We start from the raw sequence: 23,779 nt of genomic DNA, 5'->3' as shown, positions 1-23,779 counted from the left end.
GCGATGCGCTTGAGTAAAATAAAGGCCGGGCCTATATTAGAGGATTTACGGTAGTTAAACTAGACACCATCACAGACTTCTTGGGCTCGTTCTTCGTACGTCGCTAACTCAGTTAGCTGGATTTGATTTTTGACGATTTGGCATGATCTTGGATCTTTTGGTTCTTCGAAGCTCATCCAGGACTTGCTGTCATAGCAACAGATGCGCAAGCTCAAACCTGCTCGGGAGCAGGCTTATTTCATGTAAACAGGATTAGATCGCGGCTTCATAAGCGGAGCTGATACGGGAAGTCCAGCGCAGCGCGATAGTGCACTTTCTGAGATGTTTTTTTCTTTTCTCGTGACTCGTGAGATTGTCGTTTACATTATTAAATTGTTGGAAACGCACATTTATTTTCGACTTGTCGGAGTCTGGGTTTAAATACAGCACAAACTGTTTGCATTGCCCTTAGATTATTTGCGAGTGGCTCTTTCCTTTACACTATTGGAGATGCGGAGAAGTTGATGGAAAGGGCTGTCTTTCGTTTTTTTTTTTGGCATTTCCAAGCCACTTAAGACCTAATGTTGTAAAGCAGTTTTTTTTAAAGCAATTTTTTTTTTAGGCTATCATCATTTTTTATGAAGATCATACAATCATGACCATGCCGATTACAGTATGTCTCTCAGGCTTCACTAACGTGATTGGTAAAATAGACTATAGGCTGCCATCAAGGCCTCAATGAAGGGGATTATGTGAACAGAAAGGGGGATTATGTGAACAGAAAGGGGGTTCACAATGTAAATGTGCAGCCCAGTTACAATTGGGATTCTAAATATTCCAGATTAATAATATTATATCAAATAAAAAAAAGGCAGTTGACTAAAATCTTCCATAATCACAAATGTGAAAGCAAAAAGGTCAGGATCTGTGCATGACTTAAGAATTTTCAGAGATTCACATTCCTGCACATTATTTGAAAGTGGTAAGGAAAGTTCCACAATTAAATATCAAGCTCACTGTATTACATACACTTATTGATCCTAACAGAACTGCATTTTAGGTGATTATGACATGTTCCTGCAGACAGGTGTTTTATGACCCCATTCCCTGACCCAAACCAGTTACAATGCAGCTCTAGCCAGGACAAGGGCACACAATAAAAATTAACTTTGGCTAACTAAAGGGAAGATTTCAGTGTCTGAAAAGTCTGAGGGTTGCACATCTGACAGGGCCTGTGACATTGTTGCATGTGCCATATTACACAACATTGCCAAAAAAAAAAAATCATTAAATGTTTAATAAAAGACAAATATGCTTAGTTTCTTGAGTTTTATTTCAATTGTTCTTTGTAAAGAAAAGCCAGTGGTCAAGTGCCTGCAACAAGAGATATTAGACACATGCCTCATGCAACAAATAAAAAGGAAAAGTTGGCTATCCACTGCCCACCTGTAGGCCTATGTCTCCTCTGTCTGTGCAGACTCTTCTGTAGGCCTTTCTGTAGATGTGGAATCCTGCAACTTATATTGCAGCCACAAAGCATACAAGTATAAATTAAGTAAAGTTATTTATGCACTTGCAGGTAGGCTAGTTCCTCCATATGACAGTTATCTGAGAGGGTTTATTCACTGTCCAGTGCAATGGAAACAAATAGACATTACAAGGTCTTATACTTTCTTTCCTTTGGAAAGTTAGAAAATGTCCACTTACTGCACATATTTCAGCTCCACTTTCTTGGGAACAGATACAAGTGTTGGTGTATTATGTAAAAGTGCACAAAAGAGGAAAACACAATGTCGTTACAATGAACTACACTCAGGAAAATGTGATCAATAACTCATGGCAAAATATTTTTACATTAACATAAGTTTATCAGTTTTCACTTTCACAAGTCAAAGCAATTCATCATTACTTTTAATGCGGCCTTCATTTAATGCAGCAATATTTGTATAATTATTTTACAGTGTAGGCTACTAAGATCTTTTCTTTTTTTCAGCCTTTTTCTTGGTTGCTTTTATAAGCAGACAACCATTTATTTAACAGTGCCTTTATAGAAGAGAAGAGACTATAATATAACTAAAAATTACCATTAGGCTGTGTAGAATATTTTTGTACTTCACTTTTATTGGTTCCCATGTTCTAGTGTGGTGACTCTGACATTGCAATGAACAAAGTAGCCTAATTATGCAATTATTAAAGGGCACCTATTATGCCCCTTTTTACAAGATGTAATATTGGTCTTGGGTGTCCCCAGAATGCATTTGTGAAGTTTTAGCACAAAATACCCCACAGTTAATTTATTATAACCATTTGAAAATGTCATTTTTGGGGCCTGTTTTAAAAAGAGCTGTTTTGTGCGTACCACTTTAAATGTAAATGAGCTGCATATCCCCGCCCTGCTGCTGGACCTAGATGATGAAGAGACTCCGGCACAGAATAAACACGAATGAGAATGGACTAAACGTCTCGGAATGGTTATTTGATACATTTATGTAACTTACTTACAAAGTTTTAATCGCGTCCTCTTTGCAATTATGGATGTGGAACACACACACATACACACACACACACACACACACGAACTGTGATAACGTTCGCGCAATTTTTTTAAACCACACACACACACACACACACACACACACACACACACACACACACACACACACACACACACACACAAATACTGTGATAACGTTTGCTAACGTTAAGTACAAACGATTTATTTATTTTTTTCTTAAGGGGAGGGAGATAGACGTATATATACTGTCTATGGAGATAGAGCAGACCTTAATTTATTTACATTTGTATTTGCTGCAAAAAATGATAGCGTACATGACATAAAACAGTCTGACGTTGTTTTTGAGACATCCTATGACGACGACAATAAATAGCTTTAGACGCATTTGTTGTTGAACTGGCTGACATCGATTGAAATTACTATTTGCTCAAAAATAATAAAATACACTTACTTCTTCTGGAGGTGACGTTGGATCGCGAACAGTAGGCAACGATCCACACTTGAGGATTAATTTGAGGATTAACTTCCTCATTCACTAAACAGTCAGAAAATGATTCTCGTATTTAGGAAGTTTAAGTGGCGCCTTTTCTTCATAAATAAAATCCATCCGCTGCGTTTTCAGTGGCTCTGATGTCAGTGAAGACTAGTATGTTCATTCTTACATCCCGCAACAGAACACCTACACTTCTTATGAGACATTACCGGCTGTCGTTGAAACAATGGAGGATGCAGATCACCGAGGGCGGGGTCTATGCCAAAACCAGATGTCAATCAAATCATGTCGGTGGGGCTTAGCTCATTTCTACGTCACAATGAGGGAAATCTAGAACAGGGTGTTCTGAGACAGTGCTTATGATTTATTGAGATAGTAAAAAAACTACTGGGTGGATTTTTATCATTCTAGGGTGGTTTTGCTCACACACTGCCAACACACATTTATGTTCAAACACCATGTAAAAGTGAATTTTGCATAATAGGTGCCCTTTAAAATACAAAAAAAGGCTAATAAGTGATAAAAACATCTAACATGTCTTCTAACAGATTTAAACATCCACTTCTAACAGATTTAAATTGTCTGCTACTTTTTGCCAGCCCTCTCTCCTGGCTTTTGCAGACTTTGTGTTCCCTGGCGTTTTGATTAAACATTAAAATTCCGAATAAACTTCGACTATCTTGCTCTGTTGAGGAGAAAAACTGCGCGCTCTTTGGCCACGCTGAACAGCCAATAGCAGCGTTGCTGATCAATGTTTCTACGATCGATACATATCCCCTTTTAAGCCAGCGCATGAACGCGCAGTTATCTCAGATAACTCAATCCAGCGATACTAATCATAAACAACAGGTGAGTTCGAAGAACCCAATTAGCCGGATCATGATTAGCACGATGATATCATCTTGGATGTGTCATTTGATCTCGGATGTAATAAGCAACGTACGAAGAACGAGCCCCTTGACATTGCCACACTGTTTTGGTAACTCTGTTTTGTTCTTGTTGGACCTAACTCTGTGCCTTTGCTTTCAAATATCTATTTATAAGACAATAATGTTTACTCTTACTGAAATTATCAGATGTTATGTGACCCCAACTAGCTACCTCAAATGCATCTTGATATAAAATCAAATCAGAGACACAACTGATGAAGACTCTTTAAAAAGAGTTTTCTACCATCCCTTATATCCTGAAGTATATGGGGATTTTGTGGTGTTTGCCCCTTGGCCTTATCATACTGCTCTTTAATAGCCTCTGCAGAAGCATCCAATTGCACCAAGTCTGGCTAGACAGACAGAAGCGCGCAGCCAATGCCAGGTAAGGCCACACCCCTTACCTAGGCATATAACTTCTCCGCGCGCTGCTATTTAGTGGTGGGCGATACTGCAAATTTCGGTATCGATCCTATACCAAGTAAGTACAGGGCCAGTATCGCCGATACCGATACTTTTTCATTTTAAAAGTATGCACTTGAACTTGTATGCACTTTCCTGTGCTAGAGCAGTGTGTCATGATTTATGAGGTGAATGCATTAATATGCTAAATCTGAATACATTTCATGACTACTAAATATTTTGTGATTTGTGCTCTCAACTCGCCTGTAATTAGTCAGTGACTTTTACAAAACTACCCTAATTATAGTACTAGCCTACCAGTATATTAGCCTACTGTTCAAAAGTTTGGGGTCTGCAAAATTTTTAATTCTCTTCTGCATTTATTTGATCAAAAATACAGTAAAAACTGGAATATTACAATTTAACATAGGTTTTCTATGTCACTGTAATTTATTCATGTGATCAAAGCTGAATTTTCGGCATCATTACTCCAGTCATGATGATAATTCATTTTAATATGCTGATTTGCTGCTCAGGAAACATTTCTTATTATTATCAATGTTGAAAACAGTTTCATATTTTTGTGGAAACCATGATACATTTTATGCAGAATTATTTGATGAACAAATTTGAAAGAACAGCATCAATTTAATGCATCGATCCTTGTTGAATAAAAATAATTATTAATTTTAATTTCATTTAAAAAATCTTACTGACGTCAACATTTTGAACCGTTACGTACACTTTTGGTTTGTTTATTGCGAAATAACTCCCGATTGTTTCTCTGTCATCTAAGCAAGGCTTCGTTTCCCAAACGCACTGGGCCTGTGAGCTCAGCGAAGCACCAGCATCGAACGCTCTCTGTGATTGATTGGTTTTGTTTTGTATCCGGATGACTAACTGTGCGTTCACACCGACCGAACGCGAACAGCGCGTCAAATTCGCGCCTGCCGCATCTAGTTATACACTTGACCACTTTGTGTGCATTCGCGTGTCAAGAGCGAAATTGACGCGCGTAAAATCAAAAGTTTGAATCGAAATTTACGCGCGTCAGTTCGAAACCTGTTGGCGGCCATCTTTTTTTAGATGTTTATCGAGCATTAGCATTAGCATTAATCGAGAGAGTCACCGCTCGTATATGCTCTGGAGAGCAGAAACAGCAGCGTAGTGGACATCGTCGCTGTTCTCGGGTCCACCAAACCCTCCGGAGGGTTTCAGGGGTTTCACAATTTGCTCCAGGAGGTAGGTTTGGTGGACCTAACGGTGAGGACGCTGACGAGGAAAGCTTAGGCCGTATAAGCCTCGGCCTCGAGTGGTGGTCGCTGCCTGACGAGCCCGCGCTGTACAGCCCGGCGCGAGGTTCACCCTCGCCCGCACCTAATCTGTGATTTATTTTTGTTTTGATAATAAATGGAGCTGCAGCCTTCAAAAATGAAACCTGTCCTGTGATTTTTTTTTTTACACACTAAATTGTGTTTGTTGTCTTTACATTAGATTAATAATGTTTCATATAATCTAGAATAGATATGGAATAAATAGCATTCAATACAAAATGAGTATCTCTGTTTTTATTTGCTTTATTGTGCATTTTAGTCATATTACAAAATAATTTATTGAGGCCAAACATAAAATAACATTATAAACTGTCACTTCACCACATGACAGCATCATGCAAGCAGGCTCCTGATTGGTTAACGCGGCGCGAATTGACGCAGAAGTTCAGATTTTTCAACTCGGGCGGCAGACGCGAATTCGCGTCAAACGCGTGAATGCACAAATAGCACTAATAAAATCATTCGCGCGCGAATAATAAATAATATAATAAAATAATAAAAATTGACGCGAATAATAAAAATTGACGCGCGAATGAGGCGAATTCGCGTCTACCGCGCCGCGCTAAACGCCTCATTCGCGCCGCAGGAATTTTTTACGCGCGTAACGCGTCTTTGCATTGACTTAACATTGAAATGACTCGCGCCTGACGCGCTAAACGCGTCCGGTGTGAACGCACCATAAGAGAAAAGTTCTATCCTACACAATTATCCGCTAACATTCGCTTATTTTTCAACTTAGAAGCTTATTTTATGCACTGAATTGCGTGATAAATTAATAAAAAATGACTGGTAAAAAAACACACATTTGGATCGATATTTTTATGTGAGAATCGATCCTTTTCGATACCACGTCAGTATCGATATATCGATACTTCAGGATCGATCCGCCCACCTCTACTGCTATTCCTCAGTTGACATTCGCTTCTCGCGATCTCTGCACTGACACAGTTCGGTTGGATTAACGTTACGCTGCTCACTTTCGATTGGATCGAAAGGGATCGATTGCTCCTGTCTGCCTCGCTGCCTGCTGTGAGTGTGTTTGTTTGATTCGGTGCGGTAAGCTCCGTCTTAAGCCGCTTGTCCACCAGTGTCTCGATTTCTGACGCGACGCCAAAGCCCATTCATTTCCTATGGAACTACATCAGGCAGCAAAAACGCCCCCGCAAAGCATGATGGGTCGCGTCGCGTCGATTTGGCCAATGGAAACTCGGCGGCGAGAATTTGTGTATGGCGTTGCTATGGTTTCATATTTAAAGTACACACAAACCCCAGACCCCAAGCAGCGAAAACGTCACAGGCGTCGCGTCGGAACAAAAATTGATCATGCGCTGGTGGACAAGCGGCTTTAGCCTTATATTTCTTTGTTTTGAACCATCATTTTACTACCATTTCTAGTTGTTTATACTACTACATTTTACCCAACATCTCAGATTAACCTGACATCGCTAGCTTTTGTTATTAGTACTACTAGCACAAAACTCTAGTAATTCGCTAGCCTGTTAACGCGCCACCCGTGCGCTCAGCTATTTTATTTATTTATTTTTCTCTCGCGCGTCCGCGCCTTTGAGTTCATAAAAAGCTCAGGGGGCTGTTCCATAAACCAAGATTAGAGTATAAGCCAAGCTTATTTCGGTTAGTCAGGCTTATTTTTGGTAGATTCGGTTTCATAAAGCAAACTTAAAATAGTTCAAACTCAGTTAACCCTGGCAACTTATGCTGGGAAACTAGCCTGGTCCAGGGCAGGCTAACTGTCAAGCTAAGCCTCAGTTGTTAGACAGATCCTCTAACAATGACCGACAAGAACACAATGATATTACCACTGACACTCTCTCATACCATTATTGGACTTTATTAACCACTATTAGTCCAAAAATAAATACACAGTATACAGAAAATAAACTTAAATAAGGCTACAATGATAAATTAGACTATATATATATATATATATATATATATATATATATATATATATATATATAGATAGATAGATAGATAGATAGATAGATAGATAGATAGATAGATAGGCCTAAATACAATATATGTACTACAGGTTTTTTTTTACTGGCTGAATGTTTTGTGCCCAAGATTTAATTAGATTGTTTTAAAGATTCATGAATACATTTCTCTCTGGTTTTGTTTGGCAGCTGTAGTACATGTTTATGATTATTAGAAGAACATTAGAACACAATCTGAAAAAAGCTTTGTAAAGCAGAAGTTAAAATCACAAAATTAAAAATAAATAATTACAAAAGCACAGTATAAATTTTAACTGGTAAGATGAATCTGAGCTTAGTAATTGACAGTATATTAGCCTACATTTGATTTACCCCATTACAATAGTTATTACCCCTTTACAGTTATTGCTATCATAAAAATACAGGTTTAAAATTCTAAATAAGGCACATCTAATATTCAAATAACAAATATTTTAGTATATATATATATATATATATATATATATATATATATATATATATATATATATATATATATATATATATATATATATATATATATATAATGTACTTTATTATGTCTTTCAATTCAAACACATTTAACACAATTATACAAATGGACAGTTCCTTTAAAGACATCATATTTTCCCCCAATAAATATTCCTTATTTTTCCTTCTACTTTTTTTCTTTTGTTATAATACCCACCAACACATAGCCTAAAAACACACATGATTAGAACAATAACCAAAAAGTACATAGACATTTTTACATATGATTTAAGGGGGAAAAGACAAAAAACAATAAATAAATAGTAATAAAAATTTAACATTAACATATTTATATCAAACTCTTATAATGACACATAATTCCTAATAGTTATTCAAGTAATATTATTTGAATATCAAATATTCAATATTAAATAAGTAAATAAATAAAATAACAAATAACTAGAAATAAAAGGGAGGGAGGGTTATATAAAAATGTAGTTAATAATATATTTTCCTTTATTTTATGGAATATTCTTTGATTTTAGAGTTGCACATATCTTTTCAAAATGTATACATTTGCTCTTAATTTAATGTTATCCTCTCCATAGTGTAGGCTACTTAAGAAACTAAATTACTCATTTAAAACTGGGGATTCTTGCTTTCTCCAAAAAAATATTGCATTAAAAGCTGTAATTCTCAGCTTTCTAAATAAGTATACATCATTTTTATTAAGTAGCATAGGTCCTATACCCAAAACTATATTTTGTATCGCTATATATTTAGTTTCATACAATCTTCCCTGACTTATAGGCTACTTCACTGAAGTACTTCTGTTCGCTAGAAGTTCACTGCAACTTATCCAACATCCTAAAGATAAATTATTATAATTAGAAGATATTTCTAGTGTTATAAAATATCGCATATTAATTTTCCGAATTTTCCGATTTTAAGAATTATTGCGCTCCTATTTGGCACGCATGCGCACAGCAGCGCTCGTTCAATATGAAAATTAGCAGCAAAATGGATACATTTGCATGACTTTCGAACATTTACAGATGGAGAATATAACTGTAAAATGTAAGTTTTGAACTGAGGGGGAAAAAAACATGTCACAAACGCATAAAACAGCACAAAATATACGCTGTTTGATGGTGGATCGATTTGATCCACGATCGACCTCTAGGGCTGCTTCAGAAACGCGTGCACACGCAATTATCTAGACTAGATAAACCTGGATCAAATTAGTGAGATTGCGTGAGCTTCAATTACCTTTTATGGAACCACTTTAGCCCCAACTCATTTGTTAGGCTTATTCAAGTCCGGTTTTGGAGTTTAATCCCCGCTTTTCTAAGCGTCTTTTATGGAACAGCCCCCAGGTGAGTAAGAATCACTCAACAAACACGGTGAGTAATGTCTTGTCCTGTTATTGTCACTTGCACTTCATGTCACATGTTTAGTATAGGCTTCTCTGTCGACAATATAGGATTTATATGTGATAAATGTAAGGAGACAGTTAGGTTGACAGAGAAGATTTCAGAATTAGAAACACGCATCCAAACTTTAATTGAGGATAGTAAGAGTGCTAGTGCTTTAGATGTTTTGGATGCGCATAGAATAGTGAACACTTTACATGGCGTGGTTCTGGCTGAAGTAGAGCTGAAGTAATGGGTGACAGTGAGGGATCGCTCTAGTCGCGGATCTAAAAACCACTCTTCCGTTCCGATTACCATAACAAATCGATTTGCCCCGCTCAGTGAAACACCCACTGAGAATGATTGTGCCCTAGTTATTGGCGATTCTATTACACAGAACGTGAAAATAGAGACACCAACCACCATAGTCACATGTTTGCCGGTAGCCAGAGTGCCTGACATCAAAGCAAATTTAAAAGTGCTGGCTAATGCTAATCGTAAATTCTCTAAGATCATTATTCATGTCGGCACTAATGATGTTCGACTCCGCCAGTCGGAGATCACCAAAATTAATATTAAAGAGGTGTGTGAACTTGCAAGTACGATGTCAAGGACTGTAATTTGCTCTGGCCCCCTTCCTGTTCGCAGGAGTGATGCGATAGTTAGTAGATTATGTTCGCTTAACGGTTGGCTGTCTCGGTGGTGTCCGCTTAATAATATAGAATTCATAGACAATTGGAAAAGTTTTTGGGGCAAACCTGACCTGTTGAAAAGAGATGGTATTCATCCCTCCTGGGATGGTGCTGCTCTTCTCTCTAGTAATATGGCTCATAGTCTTAGAGCTCAAACATGACAATCTGGGGCTCAGGTCAGAAAGCAGACAGACTGGCTTAACCGACTGTCTGCTAGCGGCCTCGCGTCACCAAGGTCAGATAAATCCTATCACATAGAGCTTCTTTCACCTAGCTATCATCATATAGAGACTGTGTCTGTTCCCCGAATTTGGAAATCCAAAAAACGTTTAAACCCAACTAAGGTTAAAAATTTAATTGATGTTCAACAAATAAAAAACAGCTATAATACAGATGAGCAAATGCTAAAGCTTGGGTTGCTGAATATTCGATCGCTTACTTCAAAAGCACTCGTTGTTAACGATATGATTTCAGATAATAACCTAGATGTGCTGTGTTTGACAGAAACCTGGCTAAAACCAAACGATTACATTACTTTAAATGAATCAACCCCGCAAGATTACTGTTATAAACATGAGCCTCGTCTGAAACGCAAAGGGGGTGGTGTTGCTGTAATTTATAGTAATAGTTTCAAAACCACTAAGAAATCAAGTTTTAAATATAATTCTTTTGAAGCATTGGTGCTTAATGTAAAAATATATAGTGTAAACGATAAATCACGTTTGAGATTTGTGCTGGCTACTGTATACAGGCCACCAGGGCACCATACAGACTTTATCAAAGAATTTGCGGACTTTCTATCAGAATTAATATTGACTGCAGATAAAGCACTAATTGTTGGTGATTTTAATATACACATCGATAATGAAAAAGATGCATTGGGATTGGCATTTAAAGACATTGTAAATTCAATTGGAGTTAGACAACACGTGTCAGGACCTACTCATCGTCGTAATCATACTCTAGATCTAATATTATCACACGGAATAGATGTGGATGCCGTTGAAATTCTGCAGCAGAGCGATGACATCTCAGATCATTACCTAGTCTCGTGTAATTTGCATTTAGCCAAGGCTGCAAAGCCGACTCCGTGTTTCAAATATGTGAGACCTATCACTTCTGCTACTAAAGATTGCTTTATTAATAATCTTCCTAATCAGTTTCATCATCTCAGCATCTCAGATAGCTTAGAAGAACTAGATATTACAACAGAAACGTTTAACTCTCTCTTTTCCAGCACTTTAGTCACAGTTGCTCCGTTGCGCTTAAAGAAAATAGTCCAACGCCGTGGTACAACGAGCACACTCGGGCCCTTAAGAGAGCAGCCAGAAAAATGGAGCGCAACTGGAAGAAAACAAAACTAGAGGTATTTCGCATTTCATGGAAAGAGAGCTCAATTACTTACAGAGAGGCTTTAAAAGCTGCTATATCTGCTTATTTTTCAACCCTATTAGAAGAAAATAAACATAATCCTAGGTATTTATTTGAAACGGTGGCTAAACTAACGAAAAATAAAGCTTCAAGCACCGAAGTTTCCAAGCAACACGGCAGTAATGACTTTATGAACTTCTTCACTTATAAGATTGATAATATCAGGGACAAAATTATAACTATGCAACCGTCTACTACAGTATCACATCAGGCAGTGCATTGTAGTCTCCCTGAGGAAAAATTTGATTCATTCGTTGCTATAGGAGAGGAAGAATTTACTAAACTCATTAAATCATCTAAATCTACAACATGTATGTTAGACCCTATACCGACTAAGCTACTGAAAGAAATACTTCCAGAGGTCATAGATCCTCTTCTTAATATCATTAATTCGTCTTTGTCTCTAGGATACGTACCAAAAAACTTTAAGCTGGCTATGATTAAACCGCTTGTTAAAAAAACGCAACTTGATCCTTCAGAATTAGTCAATTACAGGCCGATCTCGAATCTACCTTTTCTGTCAAAGATATTAGAAAAGGCAGTATCCTCACAACTGTGTTCCTTTCTTGAAAGAAATGATATCTGCGAGGTTTTCCAGTCAGGATTTAGACCGTACCATAGTACCGAAACAGCTCTCGTTAGAGTCACAAATGATTTGCTCTTATCATCCGATCGTGGTTGTATCTCTCTATTAGTGTTACTCGATCTTAGTGCTGCATTTGACACCATCGACCACAACGTTCTTTTAAATAGATTAGAACATTATGTTGGCATTACGGGAAATGCACTAGCATGGTTTAAATCATACTTATCTGACCGTTATCAGTTTGTAGCAGTAAATGATGAGATGTCTCATCGATCACAAGTTCAGTACGGCGTACCACAAGGCTCAGTACTAGGACCGCTGCTGTTCACTCTGTACATGCTACCCTTAGGAGATATCATTAGGAAACATGGCATTAGCTTTCACTATTATGCCGATGATACTTAGCTCTATATTTCTTCAAAACCTAACGAAACTTATCTATTCACAAAATTAACGGAATGCATAGCGGATATAAAAAATTGGATGACTTGTAATTTCCTACTTCTAAATTCTGAAAAAACAGAGTTTCTAATTATTGGACAAAAAACTTCCTCACGTAATAATCTAGAATACTGTCTAACACTTGATGGCTGCTCTGTTAAGTCTTCGTCGTCGGTTATGAACCTGGGTGTGCTCTTTGATACCAATCTTTCATTTGAAAGTCACGTGTCTAGTATCTGTAAAACTGCATTTTTCCATCTTAAAAATATATCTAAATTACGCCATATGCTCTCATTGACAAATGCGGAACAATTAGTTCATGCGTTCATGACCTCAAGGCTAGATTATTGTAATGCTCTACTGGGTGGTTGCCCTGCACGCTTAATAAACAAACTACAGCTGGTTCAAAACGCAGCAGCTCGAGTTCTTACCAGAACCAGGAAGTATGACCATATTAGCCCAGTTCTGTCAAAACTGCATTGGCTCCCTATTAAACATCGCATAAATTTTAAAATATTGCTGATTACTTACAAAGCACTGAATGGTTTAGCTCTGCAGTACTTGAGCGAGCTCTTAACGCATTATAGTCCGTCACGTCTATTATGATCTCAAAATTCCGGCCAGTTGATTATACCTAGAATATCAAAATTGACTGCTGGCGGTAGATCCTTTTCCTATTTAGCACCAAAACTCTGGAACAGTCTTCCTACCATTGTCCGGGAAGCAGACACACTCTGTCAGTTCAAAGCCAGATTAAAGACACATCTCTTTGACCTAGCTTTCACATAATACATTATAGACTTCTATAATTTAATGTTATGCTGCATAGATTAGGTCAGCCGGAACCGGGAACACTTCCCAAAAATCCTGATGTACTCGTTACATCATGAGAAGAATGGCATCTACGCTAATTTTAGTGTCTGTGTTTATCCCAAGGTTTTTCCTGCAGCCTGCCGGATCCAGGCCGTATCCAGATCTGACGAAGGACCTTCACCTGGACCGATGACAACGCAGTGCTGAAGTGCCAACTAGTCTCTGCCTATGGAGGATCCCACTACCACTCTACAGATAAGGCGTTGTCGGGAAAATTCGTCTCGCGGTCCTACCCTAAAGCAACAAATAAAATAAAATTCCTTATCAAAATTTATAAGGAAAGACAAGTATTTTGTTTAGGCTTGGCTTGTAGGGAATTCCAAACCTGCGTATATTCAAACGCACATAACTATAGAACCCATTCTAAATGCGCATGTGAACGCCATCAGCGTTTCTCACAGGTTCGCGTTTAAAGTCTGTGTAGAGAGAATGGTGTTGTCTTAGCGGCCCCTAATTTAATAACAAATGATCATTGCGACGGAACCAAATCAATTAAAACTAACTTTAGATGGAAATAACTTAACTCTGCTGTAAAGCCGAAACAATCTCTGTTACCTTAAATTATACGCTTATCTCTGTAAAGCTGCTTTGAGACAATCTACATTGTTAAAAGCGCTATATAAATGAAGATGACTTGACTTGACTTGACTTTCGAGTCTTCAGGAGGACATATCGCCAGATCAGCCTCCGCCAGACGTGAGTGACAGTCGTTTCTTCAGCCTATCCGCTGTGTTTTTTGCATCCGGAGCCGCCCGCGCTCTCGCTGTCCTTCACCTGCTCCTCCTTGCATGGCTGCCTGCCACGGATTTTTCCGAGTTCTTCACCGCTGGCCCACCCATGGCTATGTGACCGTCTAAACCGCCGCTTCTCCGGGGAACAGCCTGTCACGACGAGCCTGCCCGGCCGCGTATGGTGCTCTCATCGCCGCTAAGGACCCTCTCGTTCTGCGCGGTCTGCTTGGGCTTTACACGCTCAAGCAGCTTAGGATCCCGAACGCCGTGCTAGGCCTTTCTGACTCGGATGGAGGACACGGTGATGATGACGCGCTCCCGGGGGACTCCCGGAGCGCCACCTCTCTAAAATATTTGAGCTGACATCAGCCCAATCCACATTCCCTGAAGAGGACATTTACGGGGGAAAACCTCACTCTCGTTGACGAACCGGCCGGTTCCGATGACGAAGCTCGTAAGCACGGCTGGAGCGTCCCGCTAGTGTTAACACGGTCTCACGGGCCTTGATGTGTTACGATCACGTGTTGAGGTTTTCAATTTATGCCTTCCTAGGAAGGCGGCCCCAAACGCAAGCGGCCTGCCTGTTGTTCGACCGTTGGGAGTATCGAGCCCACTTTCACGGGCCACGAGCCCTCCGGATTCTCTCCCGGTCCCGGAACCCCTGTCCAAAAGACACAGGGTCTCCCGCGGACTGTCGGTTAATCCCGTCTCGTGGCTGCCCAGCCCGTGTGTTTAGTGATGCTGTCGTGAGGAAAAATACATAAGCAGTGTTACCGCACCGCACGCACTGGTTCCCCTCACCCAGTTATTTAAGGCTTCGGCCCCAGTGTTTTCCCAACATAAAACACACACATTACTAAACAACACATTTAACAAATGAATCAGATGAATTCGTGCAGATTTATATATCTGCCAACATAGAGAGCAAACCTCTCTGATCCCATGCATGTCGCCCTGAGTCTGTCCACAAGAGGGTGCCATTGCCTCTCAAATAAACCAGCTGGGCTCACACAGCTCAGTTGCGGCTGCCCAGCCCGTGTTTTTAGTGGACTTTGTGTGTGGAAGGCTTCGGCCCCTGTGTTCCCCAACACAGAACCCCCTACATCACTAAACAACACATTTAACAAACGAATCAGATGAATTTGTGCAGATTTATATATCTGCCAACATAGAGAGCAAATCTCTCTGATCCCATGCATGTCGCCCTGAGTCTGTCCACAAGAGGGCGCCATTGCCTCACAAATCAACCAGCTGGGCTCACACAGCTCAGTTGCGGCTGCCCAGCCCATAGATATATATATAAACACTAGATACCTCGTACGCGCTGTTGGCCAATGGAGGTCGACGTCCGCACGTGGCGGCCATCTTGCTACAGTGTACTCGCTCACTACTTCAATGGTGCATGTACTTTTAAATAACCATAACTTGCTCATTTTTCTACCGATTTTCAAACGGTTTGGTTTGTTATAAACGTCAGAGATGTAGTTATGACACTGCATACATACACTGCATACATATGAAAAATTATAACATACATGTTCAAGCATTCGGAATTATAGCCACGTTAATAACGTTTGTAAGAAACCAAACCGTTTGTAAATCCGTCAAGATTTCAGCGAGATAAGAGGATTTGTGTGCGTGCTGATCATTCACCTTAATGCACAGAGCACTGTCACAAGATGGCCGAACGATGATGCCGGAAGTGACTGCACCATAACACATCTAGTGTTTATATATATCTATGGCCCAGCCCGTGTTTTTAGTGGACGTTGTGTGTGGAAGGCTTCGGCCCCTGTGTTCCCCAACACAAAACACACACATCACTAAACAACACATTTAACAAACGAATCAGATGAATTCGTGCAGATTTATATATCTGCCAACATAGGGTCTCATTCATGAAACATTCGTAAATATACGAGTAAATATGTGAGTGATTTGCGCATAAAGAGACATTCCCGAAAATTCTTCTCCTGATTCACAAATACTTCGTAAACATCAGATTTGATAGTGAAATGTGTGTATGTGTTAATGAATTCCAATCAGTCGTAAATGGGACGCGCGTGCACGCTCATTCCTAATTACCATAAATTCCGCCCATTAAATTCGACTGACAACTATATATGGGCATCATATTATGACACCAAACGAAGGATTTCAACATGTCTTCTCAAAAGCGGATAAAAAATAAAAAATTTCTCAGATTCAGAAATTGAAGTGTTAATATCTGAAGTTCATTCAAAACGCAACATTTTATTTTCAAGCGTACATAGTGGCGTATCAGGTCCTAAAAAAAAATATTTTTTAGGTAATACCTAAATGCTTTAGGTAAAAATGCTTGGCAGCATATTACAGATGCAGTTAATGGAGTTTCATCTGTTAATCGAACAGTCCCAGAAGTGAAAAGAAAATGGTTCGACATGAAGCTTGACTGCAACACTTGTAACTTGCGGACTTGTAAAAAATAAATAAATAAATAAATAAATAAATAAAATGCTTGAAAATAAAAAATAAATAAAAATAAAATAAAAAAAAGACTTGCGGACTTGTGTTCCGTTTGCAGATGCTATTACTGGCTCTCGTAATAAAAGTAAAAAGAAAAACCATATGTAATTACTATATATAATCTTTTTTCTAAATACTGTGTAAATATGTACCCGATTAAGGTGAATTAAAAGGCAGCCTTATTAATGAGCAAAACGTTCGGATGTTAAACGCACTTATTTACGCGTGGCTGGGACCAGGTGTAGATTTCTTTCGTACCAACTAACATTTGGGAAATACGAACATTTTAATGAATCCGAAAATTTACGCCAGAACCACTTTACACACGATTTACACAAAAATTCGTTCTGCTCGTGTTTCATGAATGAGACCCATAGAGAGCAAATCTCTCTGATCCCATGCATGTTGCCCTGAGTCTGTCCACAAGAGGGCGCCATTGCCTTACAAATCAACCAGCTGGGCTCACACAGCTCAGTTGTGGCTGCCCAGCTCATGTGTTTTTAGTGGCGTTGTGTGTGGAAGGCTTCGGCCCCTGTGTTCCCCAACAAAAAACACACACATAACTAAATAACACTTTAAAACAAACAAATTAAATAAATCCGTTACAGAGAGAGTATCTCTCTCCACGGATATTATTTTTCTGCCTGCACTTGAGACTGCCCAGTTCATGTGTTCAGGAGATGTGTGTTTTCCCCCCCACTTAAAAAATCAGGGGGCACTTTATGAGGGAAAGTTTAGCACAGTGGACACCACACTATGTTCCCCTCACTCTGTCAATAAAGGCTTTCGGCCCCAGTGTTTGCCCAACACAATACGCACAAAGTTACGAATCAAATGAGAAAACTTCTCACCGCAGAGAGAGGAAATCCCTCCGAACCCCTGCATGTCGCCTCTAGTGTGCCCACTAGATGGCGCATTTGCAAATGAACCAGCTGGGCCCATACAGCCCCGCTCCGGCCCGAGCGGGGGCGCTCGCGAGTCACGAAGCGGCTTGGCAAGCCGTTTCAGCGCCCGAGTGGGTTTTGCGTACCGTAACCCAGGGTTACAGGCTGCAGTTTGCAATAAAACCTCCGCATTTTAACGGCGTTCTCTCTTCTCACACAGAAGAAAACGCCTCACGCATTCTGAAAGAGGAAATTTCCCCCCTCCTAAACAAGGGAGCGATTCAGATGGTGCTACCCAATCTGATAAACCATGGTTTTTATTCCTGGTACTTTCATTATCCAAAAGGCGTGGCGCCCCCCCACTCCATATTGGACCTTCGAGTGTTGAACAAACATTTAAGGAAATACAATTTCAGAATGTGACACAAGGCTCTCTCGCCCGTGCCATAAATCAGAACGACTGGTTCACATCAGTCGATCTGAAAGATGCTTTCTTTCACATAAGCATCTACCCTCCACACAGGAAATATCTTCGTTTCGCCTACCAAGGCATTTGTCACGAATTTACAGTTCTTCCGTTCGGGCGCAATTTGAGTCCCCGAACTTTCTGTCTGTGTGCGGAAGGCGGGCGTGGCGCCCCTGAGACTATCAGGGCTGAGAATTCGTACTTTCATAGACGATTGGCTCATCATAGCCAAATCAAAGGAGAAGGTGTCGCTGGTCACCGGCCGGGTGCTCGTGCACATCACATCCCTCGGGTTCAAGGTGAATGCGAGCAAAAGCAATCTGACTCCCAGTCAGAATGTTATTTTCCTGGGCATGGAATTGAACTCAGTCTCCATGCAACGCGTCTCTCTCAAGAGCGCGTTCGCTCGCTGATGTACTGTCTGTCTCAGTTCAGAGAAGGGGCGAGAGTACAATATCGCACATGCCTCAGGCTGCAGGGTCTCATGGCTTAATCTATCCAAGTTGTGCCGTTGGGTCTCCTGAGAATGAGAGCGTTCACGAAATGGGTTTTGTCACTACATTTCAGCCCGATTCCTGATCTCTGCCGCTCGGTAACGGTGACGCGTGCCTGCTCGGCGGCCCTGCGCCATTGGGAGAGCGAGAACTTTTACGCACGGGGAACCCCCCTCGGGACAGTTACGATGCGGAAAGTTGTGACAACAGATGCGTCCTTAACAGGCTTGGGAACCACCCAGGAAGGCAGAATGCTGAACGGTCTGTGGCTGAGCAGACTACATTCAGCGCACATTAACTATTTAGAGCTTTTACCATTTGGAAAGCTCTGAATCATTTTCTGCCTCGCCTGCAGGGACATCCCGTTCTAGTACGGTACGATAATACCATGGCAGTGGCTTATATCAACCGTCAGGGCGGCATGTGCTCGTCAAAACTCCACGCTCTAGCTTACAGGCTTTTGATGTGGAGCAGACGGGTTTTTCTGTCATAACGCGTGACTCATGTTCCGGGCATTCTGAACAGAGGCGCCGGATGTGCTATCGAGGGGAAACCCAATCTACGGAGATTGGCGTCTTTACCCGCAGATAGTGGAGATGCTATGGATGAGATGTGGACAGGCGACCGTAGATCTTTACCATTGTCGTAGAAACCACCATTGTCCTATGTTCTTCTCGCTAAAGGACATGGACGCGCCCCTCGGGGCAGACGCACTGGTTCACCCATGGCCCAGAGTGCTCCTGTATGCTTTTCCTCCCCTGTGCCTGATGATTTTCACACTGGCCAGGGTGAGAGAGCACGGCCTGTCTCTCATTCTGATAGCACCCAGGTGGCCCAAAGCCCCGTGGCTGGCAGAGATAATCCCTCTGTTATACGCTGAGCCATGGCGCCTCCCCCCTCGCACGGACATATTGTCCCAAGCCAACGGGGAGATTTACCACCCCCATCCGGACAGGGTGGCTCTCTGGGCCTGGCCCGTGAGAGGACGAACCTAAATGCACTGGGGCTCCCTCCGCGTGTAATCGCCACTACTCAGAATGCCAGGGCCGTTTCCACGCGATCCCTATTTGGCTGTAAGTGGCAAGTGTTCGAAGGGTGGTGTGATGGGCGTGGTATCACATCTTATCAGTGCTAGGTGCCTGATATTTTGTGTTTCCTGCAAGACCTCATGGAAAGAGGCAGGTCCTTTTCCACCATTAAGGTTTACCTGGCTGCGATTTCAGCCTGTCATGTGGGTTTTGAGGGCTCCACCGTCACACCCTCTAACCCGCAGTTTTATGAAGGGTGCACGCCGCTCTTTGCCGGTCATCAGGAGATCTGTTCCAGAGTGGGACCTCTCCAGAGTGCTGGAAGCGCGGCCTCTGTATCTTTTGAGCCTCTGGGGAGTATTTCCCTTAAGCTGCTGTCCCTCAAGACAGCTTTGCTCTCGGCCTTGGCATCTGCTAAACGGGTCAGTGAGCTACATGCACTCTCGGTTCACCCCTCGTGCGCCAAATTCTCCCTAAGTGGAGATAAGGTTTCCCTTAAGCCTAACCCGGCCTTCATGCCGAAACGCTTCCCTGCATTCACTTCGGAGGTTTTGGAGCTATCCGCTTTTCACCCTCCACCTTTTTGCCTCCCCGGAGAATCAGAGGCTGAATGCTCTGTGTCCCGTCCGTGCTCTGCAAGCATATATGACCAGGACCAGTGCTTTCCGCAAGAGCTCTTTGATTCAAGGGCTCCCCCCGCACAAGGGGAGTCCCATTTCAAAGTAATGCCTCTCACATTGGCTTGTGGACGCTATACTATGGCTTATGAAGCAAAGGGAGTGCAGCCCCCAGGGGGCATCAGAACTCATTCCACAAAGGGCTTAGCCGCCTCTTGTGCTTTGTTCAGGGGAGTGCCACTGCAGGACATCTGCTCCGCTGCCAGCTGGGCCTCTCCTCATACCTTTGAGCGTTACTACCGGTTGGATGTCACCAGAACCTCGGTGGCACACTCGGTCCTAGGGGTAGGGTCCTCTTAGCCCTTTCCCACAGCCCTGTTGGGTTAACCAACGAGGAGTGAATGGGCCGGCTGGCCATGTTCATTCCTGTCACCAAGCATTTGCATTCCTTCTTGGGTTTAGCTATGTGCATTGGTGGTGTGGGGGCCATTATCATGTATGTGTCTCATGCATGTCTCATGCCCTGCTTGTCCACAGCAGTTTAGCGTGGCGTCACCCTTGCAGGGTCATGTTTGTGGGACGTGTCAGGCACCGCCTTTCTGAGGTGACCATCCTTCTCTGGCCTTCAGAACCTCACTGTGAGTGTATTGGGCAATCGGGGAGCTGTCCATGTCTCTCCCATAGGTGGATCTCGAAACGAGATGATGAAAGAGAACAATAGGTTACTGTCGTAACCCCGGTTCTCTGAAACATCGAGTGGAGAGATCCACCAGCGTTGCCCCGCTTGCCGCACGAGAAGCGAATATACTTACTGAGGAATAGCAGCGCGCGGAGAAGTTATATGCCTAGATAAGGGGTGTGGCCTTACCTGGCATTGGCTGCGTGCTTCTGTCTGTCTAGCCAGACTTGGTGCAATTGGATGCTTCTGCAGAGGTCAGGTACGGATGCCCTTCCCATAGGTGCATCACTCCACTCAATGTTTCAGAGAACCAGGGTTACGACAGTAACCTATTGTTTCTTTCACTGGTATGTACTGACAATAGCGCTCTTTCCCTGATGCATCACTGCCTAAATACACCTGCACAGGCTCCACATAATTGAAATGTTTTTTGAAAAAGGACTTCTGAGTCTGCTATGACTTTAAAAAAAAAAAAAAAACCCTCATTATACATCTTATACTTAAGTTTTCTTTAGATAACCCACTTATTATTTCATTTATTTAGCCAAGGTGGTGCTGCCGAAGTGTCGACAGGCCGAGGTGGAGCGATGGGCACGGAGGCTGGAGGCAGAGACAAACATAACAAGAAATTCGTTTTTGTTTCACGGTGTTGAAATGACTGGTGGAAGTGTGACTTCATATCAAAGTGAAACTTTCTTGTTCAATAAACTCACGTTACACAATCCCCTGATATACAGTATGTCACAGAAAATGAGAACAGTGTATTCCACCAAATGAAAACTAACTTACTGACATTAGCATTACAGTAATCTGATAATTCTCAATGAACATACACAAACTGTATACAAGCACTTTAAGTAGGCCTAGCCTAGCTATTTAATGCTGTATGACTAAACTCTCTTCAACAGCATTGTGATTTCACCAAACAATAACAAAATTGTATAGGACACAAATGCCTTATATGCAAATGTTACTAAACTCTTTTTACAAACATTGAGTGCATTGTAATTACAATCTCTGACGATATCAAAGCCACTAGATGACAAGCCTGCAACCTTTAGCCAAAAAAGCGAAATGGCTAATGCTAACGCTGGTACACAGGAAAGGAGAGCAGAGGCCGTTTTTAATGAATGGATGTCAATGGAGAGGAGGCTTCACTTCACTGAATAAACCACTTTTGTGACGAAACACCTTATCATTTAAGTAATCGACAGCCTGAATGTTAATCTTCAACGTGTTTTACGCTAAACAATACTTTTGTTGGGAACGATAAGTAGATTTTACTATGATAAAAATGTTTATAATAATATCATATTTTATAAGGGAAGGCAGAGAAGGTAATGTCGCAACATGCAAGTCTCATTTACGGCATTACCATAGTATTTAATAGTAATATTGAGCTATATTGTATATTGTCTAAAGAAAGTAAAAAATACTGATGTTTTCTTTCTTTGGCTTTCAGGTATTTCCGGTTATGATAAGACTTGAATTGTAACTAGAAAAATGCATTTCCGGAGGAACTGCAAAGTGTGCTTGCTCGGGTGCAGTGCACTAACGTTAGCAGGTAGTGGATAGATGCGAGATGCGAGAAAAAATGCGAGAATGCGAGAAAAAAGATGTCAAACTGTCTTTTATTTTCGAATTTATTTCCTCAATCAGCGCTGGACCGGCATTTTCTGTCTTCCGCTGAGCCCTGGCCGTAGACAGATCATGTGTTTTACCCTGTCAATGCAGTGGTCTGCGTTGCGCTGATCTTATTCACACTATCGAGTGTAGGTGCAGCATTCTAACATTGAGTCATAATGAGCTGTTTATGAAGAAATTATCCGCTTCCTAATTCATTTTAATCACGAAATTGAAACATTAAAAAACAATTTGCTCTTTATGGTGTGCGTGTGATAGAGCGCGGCAGCAACGAACCATCAGCTTGCAGCGTAACAACATTGAATGCTCGGCCGAAAAGCTGATCATAGCTGTACAGGGCGCCTTATTATTTTTCATCTCCATAAATATATCTAGTAGTAAAGCTAATGCAAGGGCTAGAAATCTAGTAATCTTTTGCTGATACTTCCTTAGCTGTGTCTGAAACCGCTCACTCGTTCACTAATCCCTACATAGTGAATGGCAGTTGAGTGCACTACATCAGCAAAGAATTTGGACGCTGACATAATTATCACGCGCCAGAGAGCTCGGACAATTTGTCATAAACATTACCTACCCATCTTTAATATTTCCTTTTTTTGGCTGTATAAATTGTATGTAACCATTGTATGCATGTATTTTTCACGTTTATTGCGTTATTTGATTAAAAAAAAAGATAATAAAAACACTTGCTTGTCATATTTATTTACTTTTTTCATTTATATGTGAAAATAAAAGAGAACAAAACACTACACAACACATTTGATTTTTCAAATATAGATATAACGGTATATATAAATAAATAACCAGGCGTCTGGTCTTATAAATGATTGTTTTCTAACTCGCGTGCACCGTTGCCATGGTGACATTTTTGTTTATTTTTCATTTGCGCTTTTTTTCATCGCCTTATCGTGTTGGATTGTGGGAAATAGTTTCTCAGCAAGTGTACATCGTATGTACACTCGAATTCAGAGAGGATTGTGGATGAAAGTAGTGAAGAATGTAGGGAATGATGTCGTTCACTCAGAATTCGGACACCACTACAAAATGGCCGACACCCTAAATAGTGCACTATATAGTGGATAGGGAGCGATTTCAGACACAGCTCTTGTCATCATGGAGAGCGCAGTTCATGGTTGCATAGCAACGACAGACGCCACAGGAGAACAAGCGAAAGGAGACAGCTGCGCGCTCGCGCTTTCC

The sequence above is a fragment of the Scardinius erythrophthalmus genome (genome assembly GCF_964197995.2).
Source record: "Scardinius erythrophthalmus genome assembly, chromosome: 23".
Classification (NCBI taxonomy): domain Eukaryota; kingdom Metazoa; phylum Chordata; class Actinopteri; order Cypriniformes; family Leuciscidae; genus Scardinius; species Scardinius erythrophthalmus.
Note: the sequence above shows the minus strand (reverse complement) of the source record.